Here is a 10,474-nt window from a genome sequence, read left to right as displayed (position 1 = left end):
CCTCTCTAGACCCCAGTACAAGAACACCCCCAACACATGCCTGGCTCAGCAGCTTTCCTTGGTCATAGAGGTAGATTCCATAACCCCTTTCTTCTATCCTTGACTCTAAAGCCACAACCATGTGGTTGAATCTTCCAACTTCTTCTGCTTGTTGGGGCTGGAACTTGGCCACCCTTGTTACAATACATTTTTATCAGCTTTTTGTTTTCAATGGTTTCCTTCACTAAAGTTTTTATTTCATTCCTTTTCACAAGTTGGGAGCTTATCTGAGTGGGATTCTTCCCTGAGGTCACCATTCCCTTCATTCATTTAGCCTCAGGGTTTTTATTGTCTTGAACACTGAACTTTACTCAGTTAAATTTCCTGGTGCCCCCTTTCTCCTCAAACTGTACATTTTGTATTTTCCTTTGCTTGGCTTTTTCCTTTTCATTATAGATTGGCCTAAGTGGTTCTATTATTAGAGCCACTAATTACCATATGACACAGTCCATAGGACACTGTCTTGATGACATCTCTGTCAATGCCAGTAAGACAAAAGTGGTTAATTCAGCCTTAGGCATACTTTTTAGACAAGAGCAAAAAGCAGAACCATTCTTTGCCAAAGTATCAGAAAAATGGTTTCTATGCCACTTACTAATATTCTTCTCCTCTGAAACCTCTTGACCCAAGCCCTCACATTCTATATTACCCTCAGCACCACTGTCTTCTATGTTCCTACTAGTATAGCCAGTTTAAAGTGTCCAGCCAATTTTCTAGTCTCAAGTTCCAAACTCGTTCATATTCCTCTAACAAATAGCATAGTCAGGTCTAACGCAGCAATACTCTACTCCCTGGTACCAACTTCTGGTTTAGCCAGTGACATGTTGATGTGAAAAGACATCATAGCCACAGCAACTCTTAGCAAAGAAAGCATTTAACTGGGGCTTGCTTGTAGTTTAAAAAGTTTAATTCATTGTCATCTTGGTGTAGAGCCAGGCATCATGCAAGCAGATGTGGTGCTGGAAAAGTAGCTGAGAGTTCTGCATCTGTATCTTCAGGTATCAGGAAGAGAGAGACACTCAGTCTTGCTTGCGCTTCTGAAATTTCAAAGACCACCTCAGTGACACACATTCTCCAAAAACAACATACCTCCTAATCCTTCCCAAATAGAACCACACCTTAACAAGCAAGCACTGAAATATATGAGTTTTAGAGGCCATTCTTTTTTTTTTTTTATTTAATTTTATATAACAAAGTCCAATTAAATGAAAACAAACATTTATACACAACATTTGGGAATTTGGGCGTCGCTCTTTCCAAACTACTTCCTGCTGGTAAGGGGCGCTGTCTTGGGGGATTCGAAGAAGATTCAGATATCCTAGCTGCAGTCTGCAGGGCCGCCTTGTCCAGCCGTTTGGAATGTAGGATCAGCCTGTACTCTGTTTCAGGAGGTCTGGCGTGATCAAACCACATTAGTCTGGAAGGAATCCACATCTTTTCATTTTCTGTGGAAACAAAAATAGAAATACTTTTCCCCAGTAACTTGTTCTTCAACTTAAATTTTGGAGTCAAAGCGTTTTTTTTTTTTTGTTTTTTTTTTTTTAATTTATTATTTTACATGTTGATCCCAGTTCCCTCTCCCTCCCTCCTTCCCTCCCTCCCCTCCAGCCCTCCCTCCCTCCTTCCCTCCCTTTTGCCCTCTCTGCCCTCTCCCAAGCACTCTAAACACCCTCCCCTCCCAACCCCCCACCACAATACCATATGTAGGGGAATGCCATCCAGTTGGGGTCATGTAGATCTGACAGGTCCTGTGAAGTAGGGACTAGGGCCTCTCTCCTATCTCTAGAATAAGGCAGTTATCCCTCCATGGGGGATATGTTTGCAAAGTCCTTTTGTGCACCAGGGATACATCCTGGCTCCACTGTCTGAGGTCTCTTAGACTGCTCAGACCTTCTGGCTGAGACCCATATTCAGGGGGGTCCGAGTCAGTCCCCTGTTGGCTTCCCAGCTATCAGTCTAGTGGCCCTTAGCTCCTCCTTGTTCAGGTAAGCTGTCTCTATGTACTTCTACCACATGGTCTTGTCCTCTCCATCTGCTTCTGGGTTCTAGTTCGACTCAGTGTTTATGCATGGGTGTTTGCTCCTGTTTTCAACAGGCATTAGTTGAGGACTCCATGGAGAAGTTAGTTGTTGATCTCACTCTCCGGGGAAGGGCATTTATGATAGCCTTTCCACGGGAGCTGAGATTGTTAGTTGGGAGCAGTCTTGTAGTTCCCTCGACCTTTCTTTGTGTTCAACTTTATCTTCAAACCAATATTGGCGCCCTCTTTTATGTTCTCTCTCTCTGTCTCTGTCTCTGTCTCTGTCTCTCTCTCTCTCTCTCTCTCTCTCTCTCTCTCTCTCTCTCTCTTTCCTATTTTCCATTCCTAACCAGGCTCAATCCTCCTGGTCGCACATGCCTTCCTCTCCTCCCTCTCATTTTCTCCTACTTCTCTCTCCATTAGCTGTCCTCCCCCACTTTACCTGAGGTCTGGGGGACTTGTCCCCTCCCAGTTCTGTGAGGGACTTTATATGAATCTCTTAGAATACAACTTGTATCCTAGTTATTAGAGGCCATTCTTATTCAAACCACTGTAGACAGTCATATTGAATAATAAGACAACCCCATTGAACACACACACACACACACACACACACACACACACACACCTTAGAATAAACCTAACCATGAAAACAAGAAAGATTTTTAATGAAAACTTTAAGTCACTGAAGAAAGATAATTGGGGAAAACAACAGAAGTTAGAAATACTTCCCACGGATGTGGAGAAAGTGGAACACTCCTCCACTGCTGGTGGGAGTGCAAACTCATACAGCCACTTTGGAGATCAGTATGGCGGTTCCTCAGGAAAATGGGAATTAGTTTACCACAGGACCCGGCAATCCCCCTCTTAGGCATATACCCAAAGGATTCACATCAATGCAACAAAGACATCTGTTCAACTATGTTCATAGCAGCACTATTTGTAATAGCAAGAACCTGGAAGCAACCTAGATGCCCTTCAATTGAAGAATGGTTAATGAAGATGTGGCACATCTACACAATGGAATACTACTCTGCAGAAAAAAATAATGGTATCTTGAAATTCGCAGGCAAGTGGATGGCACTTGAAGAAACCATCCTGAATGAGGTAACCCAGTCACAAAAAGAGGAACACAGTATGTACTCACTCATATATGGATTTTAGACCTAGATCAAATGATCACCAGCCTATAATTCACATCACCAGAGGAACTAGGATACAAGTTGTATTCTAAGAGATTCATATAAAGTCCCTCACAGAACTGGGAAGGGACAAGTCCCCCCAGACCTCAGGTATAGTGGGGGAGGACAGCTAATGGAGAGAGAAGTAGGAGAAAATGAGAGGGAGGAGAGGAAGGCATGTGCGACCAGGAGGATTGAGCCTGGTTAGGAATGGAAAATAGGAAAGAGAGAGAGAGACAGAGACAGAGAGAGAGAACATAAAAGAGGGAGCCAATATTGGTTTGAAGATAAAGTTGAACACAAAGAAAGGTCGAGGGAACTACAAGACTGCTCCCAACTAACAATCTCAGCTTCCGTGGAAAGGCTATCATAAATGCCCTTCCCGGAGAGTGAGATCAACAACTAACTTCTCCATGGAGTCCTCAACTAATGCCTGTTGAAAACAGGAGCAAACACCCATACATAAACACTGAGTCAAACTAGAACCCAGAAGCAGATGGAGAGGACAAGACCATGCGGTAGAAGTACATAGAGACAGCTTACCTGAACAAGGAGGAGCTAAGGGCCACTAGACTGATAGCTGGGAAGCCAACAGGGGTCTGACTCGGACCCCCCTGAATATGGGTCTCAGCCAGAAGGTCTGAGCAGTCTAAGAGACCTCAGACAGTGGAGCCAGGATGTATCCCTGGTGCACAAAAGGACTTTGCAAACATATCCCCCATGGAGGGATAACTGCCTTATTCTAGAGATAGGAGAGAGGCCCTAGTCCCTACTTCACAGGACCTGTCAGATCTACATGACCCCAACTGGATGGCATTCCCCTACATATTGTATTGTGGTGGGGGGTTGGGAGGGGAGGGTGTTTAGAGTGCATGGGAGAGGGTAGAGAGGGCAAAAGGGAGGGAAGGAGGGAGGGAAGGAGGGAGGGAGGGCTTGGGGGGAGGGAGGGAGGGAGGGAGAGGGAACTGGGATCGACATGTAAAATAATAAAAAAAAAAAAAAAAAAAAAAAAAAAAAAACTTTGACTCCAAAATTTAAGTTGAAGAACAAGTTACTGGGGAAAAGTATTTCTATTTTTGTTTCCACAGAAAATGAAAAGATGTGGATTCCTTCCAGACTAATGTGGTTTGATCACACCAGACCGCCTGAAACAGAGTACAAGCTGATCCTACATTCCAAACAGCTGGACAAAACAGCCCTACAGACTACAGCTAGGATATCTGAATCTTCTTCGAATCCCCCAAGACAGCGCCCCTTACCAGCAGGAAGTAGTTTGGAAAGAACGACGCCCAAATTCCCAAATATTGTGTATAAATGTTTGTTTTCATTTAATTGGACTTTGTTATATAAAATTAAATAAAAAATACTCTATATGCATAAAAAAAAAAAAAAAAGAAATACTTCCCACGGGACACTCCTCCACTGCTGGTGGGAGTGCAAACTTGTACATCCATTTTGGAGATCAATAAGGCGTTTCTTCAGGAAAATGGGAATCAGTCTACTACAGGACCCGACAATCCCACTCTTAGGCATATACCCAAATGATCCACATCCATGCAACAAAGACATCTATTCAACTATGTTCATAGCAGCATTGTTTGTAAGAGCAAGAACCTGGAAGCAACCTAGATAGCCCTCAACTGAAGAATGGATAAAGATGTGGCACATTTACACAATGGAATACTACTCAGCGGAAAACATCAATGGAGTCTTGAAATTCTCAGGCAAATGGATGAAACTTGAAGAAACCATCCTGAATGAGGTAACCCAGTCACAAAAAAAGGAACATGGTATGTACTCACTCACATATGGATTTTAGACATAGAGCAAAGGATCACCAGCCTATAATTCACACCATCAGAGAAACTAGGATACAAGGAGGAATCAAAGAGATTCATACAAGGTCCCTCTCAGAAGAGAAAGGGAACAAGATCTTCTGAGAATATTGGGAGTGGGGGGAGGGCAGTGAGTAGAGAGGGAGCTAGGAGAAAGAGAAGGGGAGGAGATGAAAGCACATGGGACTAGGAAGACTGAGTCAGGGGAGGAATTGATGAGAGAGAGAAAAAAGAGAGAGAGAGAGAATAAAAGAGGGAGCCATTATAGGTTTGAAGAGAAAATTGACTCTAGAGAAATGTCCAGGGACCTACAAGACTGACCCCCCAACTAACAATTTGAGCAACAGTGGAAAGGCTACCATAATAAGACTGATGACTAACTTATCTACCATCGTGGAGCCCTCATCTAGTAGCTGATGGAAACAGAAGCAGACACCCACAGCTAAACACTGATCCAAATTCCTGGAATCCAGTTGCAGAGAGGGAGGACAAGACCAGGCTGCAGAAACCCACAGAGACAGCTGACCTGAACAAGGAGGAACAAATGGGCCCCCAGACTGATAGCTGGGAAACCAGCATTGGACCAACTCAGACCCCCTGAACATGGGTCTCAGTTAGAAGTCCTGGGCAGTCTAAGGGACCTCAAGCAGTGGAATCAGGATGTATCCCAGGTGCACAAAAGAACTTTGGGAGCACATTCCCCATGGAGGGATACTCCCTTAACCTAGAGCCAGGAGGGAGGGCCTAGTCCCTACTCCAAATGACTTGACAGATTTTGTTGACCCCTCCTGGAAGGCACCACCCTCCCTGTGGAGTGGGGGGATAGGTAGGATGGAAGTGTGGTCAGGAGTCATGGGAGGAAGGAAAAGAGGAAAGGAGGGACAGAGAGGGAACTGGGATCAATATGTAAAACAAGAAAAAAAGAAAAGAAAAAAAAGAAATACTTACCATGGTCACAAATTGGAAAACTGAATCTTACAAAAATGATTATCCTATAAAAAAAAAAAAACAACCTATAGATTGCATCCAATCCTATCTAAAATATTGAAACCTTTTCCCCCCATAGACATAAGAAGAAAACAAAATAACAAGCAAAAAAAAAAAAAAAAAAACCCAAAAAACAAAACAAAAAAAAAAAAAAAACAGCAAAATGTATGAGAGTCTAAATACTACTGAATATTAGATAACCAAATTAGTATGCTCTTTCCTGGAAAAGCCTATTTCTCCCATTGTCAGCATTCCTGCTGTCCATTTAGAGAATAGAGAATTATTAAGCTATATAGAAAAAATAAAATCATAAAATATTCTGGTAAATGAATTGAACTGGAAAATTTATAGTAAATGAAATCACTCATGCTCCAAAACACAAAGGCCTTGTGTCTTCTTTCTTAGCTAGTTTTTGCCTTGTGTTTTGTTTTCCTTTTTTACTTGGACTACATCTGGAACTGGGAAACTAAAAAGGGTCGATTTGTGGGGTGGGGAGTTAAGGGTATATAGGGGCTTAATAGAATATAGCTGAAATAAAAATAAGAGTAGGAATACTTGGAGCAGAAGGGACAAAGACACAACAGTAACAATGAAAATTATGATCTTGTGTGGATTCCTTCCAGACTAATGTGGTTTGATCAAGCCAGACCACCTGAAACAGAGTACCAGGTGATCCTACATTCAAAACAGCTGGACAAAGCAGACTTACAGACTACAGCCAGGATTTCTGAATCTTCTTCGAATCCCCCATTACAGTGCCCCTTACCAGCAGGAAGTAGTTTGGAAAGAACAACGCCCAAATTCCCAAATATTGTGTATAAATGTTTGTTTTCATTTAAATGGACTTGGTTATATAAAATAAATAAATAAATAAATAAAAAGAAAGAAAAAAAAGAAAATTATGATCTTGTATCCTTGATGAACACTGGTAAAAAAATTCTCAATGAAATACTTAAACAAAATGTAAGAACACATCAAAAGCTTATTCACCATGAAGGTGGCTTCACTACATTCAAGGGACATGAGAAATAGTCTGACATATGAAGATGTATAAATTATCACATAAGAAAAGAAATCACCTGATCTTCTTAAGAAATAAAGGAAATTCTTGTGACAAAATCTAACACCTCTTCCCAATAACCCCCACACAAACAGAAGGAAATAAATATAACCTAACAAAGCTATATATGGCAAACATGTTGGGGTGGTTTAAATGAGAATGATCTCCACAGACTCATAGACTTAGATACTTGGGAGTAGCATTGTTCGAAAAGATCATGAGGTGCAGCCCTGTGTACTGTAGTACATTGTATGTTAGAAGTATATAATTTGGTTTTTTAGCTACATGGGGATTTCAGTTAAGATACTGCAGAAAGTCTCTTAAGAAACTGTGGGCATGGCAGCTTAACAAGACAAAAGCCTAACAAATGGACTCAATGTAGGTTTTAGATGACACTGAAGCCTTCAGAAATTAAAATTCACATACTTGGTGGAAACTGTGTGTTTTTATGGGTGGCCATATATAAGTTGGAGTGGAGAACAGTGTGAAGGATCTGATGGCCATAAGCTGTGGGAGGGAGGTGGTTTGAGTAAGAATGACTCCCCCTGCCTTGCAGATTTAAATGCTTGGATAACTGGAAGTAGCATTGTATGAAAGGATTAGGAGGTGTGGCCTTATTAGAGAAAGTGTGTCACTGTGGGTGGGCTTTGAGATTTCAAACAGCTCATTCCAAGCCCAGAGTCTCTTCCTGCTGCCTCTGAATCCAGATGTAGAACTCTCAGCTACTCTCCAGCACCACATCTACCTGCATGTGGCCAGGCTCCCCACCATGATGACAATGAACTAAACCTCTGAAACTATAAGCAAGCTTCAGTTAAAAAATTGCTTTTAAAATAGGCATCATGGTTATGGTGTCTCTTCACAGCAATATTAACATTAACTAAGACACCTGCAGTCACTATTATGCAAAAAATGAGGAAAATGTAAGTCATCTACACAAAATAATTTATCTATATTTCTCCATACTTCTAGAACAAGACAAGAGAATCAAATAAAAAGAACAAAATAGCAAAAGAAGAAATCAAAGCACACTTGTTTGCTTCTGTGCACATGAGACCCTAAACTTTAGGGCTTAAAGGCTCCAGAAAATTTTTAAAAGCTGATAAATATTTTCAGCAAAGTGGCAGAATACAAAGGTGATATACAATAATCAGTAGCTCTTATGCCAATACTGATTGCATTCACAATAACCTTCCAAGTCATTAAACACTGAAACAAATGAAACAACAACCATGAAATACCCCCCAGAGTAAATTTTTAAGACACCAGAGAGTGAGAAGACTTCCCACGTTTATGGAGCATCAGAGTCAATATTGTGAAAATTACCATGACATCAAGTGCAACCTGCATTTCTAATATATAACCCATCAAGGTGCCAATGAAATTCTTTATGGAAATAACAAAAACAATCAGACAAATAATTCCAAAACAAAATGAATAAAACTGAAGGTATCATCAAACCTGATTTCAAGCTATATTTTAGACCGAGGCTGACAAAAACCACCTCATCCTGACACAATAGACATGTAGATCAATGGAATAAAAAACAGACTCCAAACTCATATACCTGGATCCACATGATTTTTCACACAAATGACTAAACTATAATTTGGAGAAATGGCATCCTCTTCATCCAAAATGCTAGAAAAACTAAATAGCCACATGAAACTAGATCTGTATCTCTCACCCCATACCAAAAAATGTCAAGTAAAAATGTATCAACATTCATATAAAACCTAAAAGCCTGAATATTTTTTTGGAAGAGCATATTTGAAAATGTTTTAAAGCATATTCATGGGAAAGAACTTTATTAAAAGGACTCCAATTGCTCATGAAATTGTGTTCATAAATGATAAGTGATATTGCATAAAATTAGGAAATTATACATTATGCATAAAAAATAAAAGGACCCAGAAACAGATATTGGGGTTCAAGCTTCAAGCTAAAGATCAGGAAAGCAAAGCAATTGGCTGCTAGCTCAGGCTGAAAGGGTTGATCCTGTTTCCATGAGATCTCAGCAAGCCTTAGACTATAACCTCTGCTCAGTGTGGCTGGAGAATCAGTCCTTCCTATCCTCAATGTGGCTGGAGAATGAATGCCAGCTCTGAGACCCTGTTCCTATCCTAAATACCTCTCATGAGTACTGGGATTAAAGATATGTGGTGCTAAGTGCTAGGATCATCTTTGTGTGAGCTGTTTCTCTTAGCACTGGATCAATTTCATGTAGTCAATGTGGCCTTGAACTAACAGAGATCCATCTACCTCTTAATACTGAGTCCTGGGATTAAAAGTGTTTGCCTGCCTTCTATGGCTTGTGGCTGCCTTTGCTTTCTGAATCCTCAGGCAAGCTTTAATAAACATAAATAATATATCACCACATATGTATTCAAAGAAAAACAATTTATTGAGTGAAAAGACAGCTAATGGGTAGAAGAAACTTGTTGCTAACAAGACATTCAACAGAGGATTACTATCTAAATTGAACTAAATACCAAGAAGTCTGGTGACTCAATCAATAATTGGCATTTGAAATGAACAGAGATTTCTCAAATGATGTAGAAATGGCTAGTCAGGGTGTGAAAATATGCTATATTACTAGCCACCAGAGTGATGCAAATGGCCTTCACCTTGACAATCTCTCCTACCCCAGTTAAAAGGGCAAACATCATGAACATAAATAACAGTTAATAACAAGAAGATGCAAAGAAGAGAAAACTTTTGGATGCTGCTGGAAGAAATGTAAATTCATTTGTCCTGAGACATCTTATAATCCACATCTCAACGGTGGAAATAAGGAATGTTAAAGAGCTGAAGAAAAATTTTAAATATGAAAACCAAAATAATGAATACGTAAAGTATTCCCAACTTCTCTGACAGAGAAGAAACTTCACAAGTCAGAAGAGGGAAGCATGATGCTTTTACAATAATGAAAGAAAATAAAAATAATTAAATCCTGCCAACAGAGAATATGATGCCTAGAAATTTATTTTTTAGAGATTAAAGTTGGATAAATATCTTATCCGAACAAAGTCTTAAGAGAGGTACCTCTATCAGCTCTATCAGATCTGTCCTATAAAAATGTTAACATTCATCAGACTTAAAGGAAGACATGTCAATCAAGGAAAAAGCACAGAAATGAACAAAATGCATTAATTAAGAAAAGCAGAATGTTGTAATATTTCAAACCTTGGTCATGCACCAGTCATATCTTTGTTATAAAAAAAACAATCCCCAAATAATAACTACTTTAATATGTTAAGAGATAAACATTATAAGATTTAAAATACCAGAAATTCAAAATATCAGGAAGAATACAATGCAACTGTAAAGTTTGTTTGGTATATTTTTAAAT

The sequence above is a fragment of the Phodopus roborovskii genome, unplaced genomic scaffold (genome assembly GCF_943737965.1).
Source record: "Phodopus roborovskii unplaced genomic scaffold, PHOROB, whole genome shotgun sequence".
NCBI classification, from domain to species: Eukaryota; Metazoa; Chordata; class Mammalia; order Rodentia; family Cricetidae; genus Phodopus; species Phodopus roborovskii.
The sequence above is the reverse complement of the archived record's forward strand: the minus strand, read 5'-3'. Positions refer to the sequence as shown.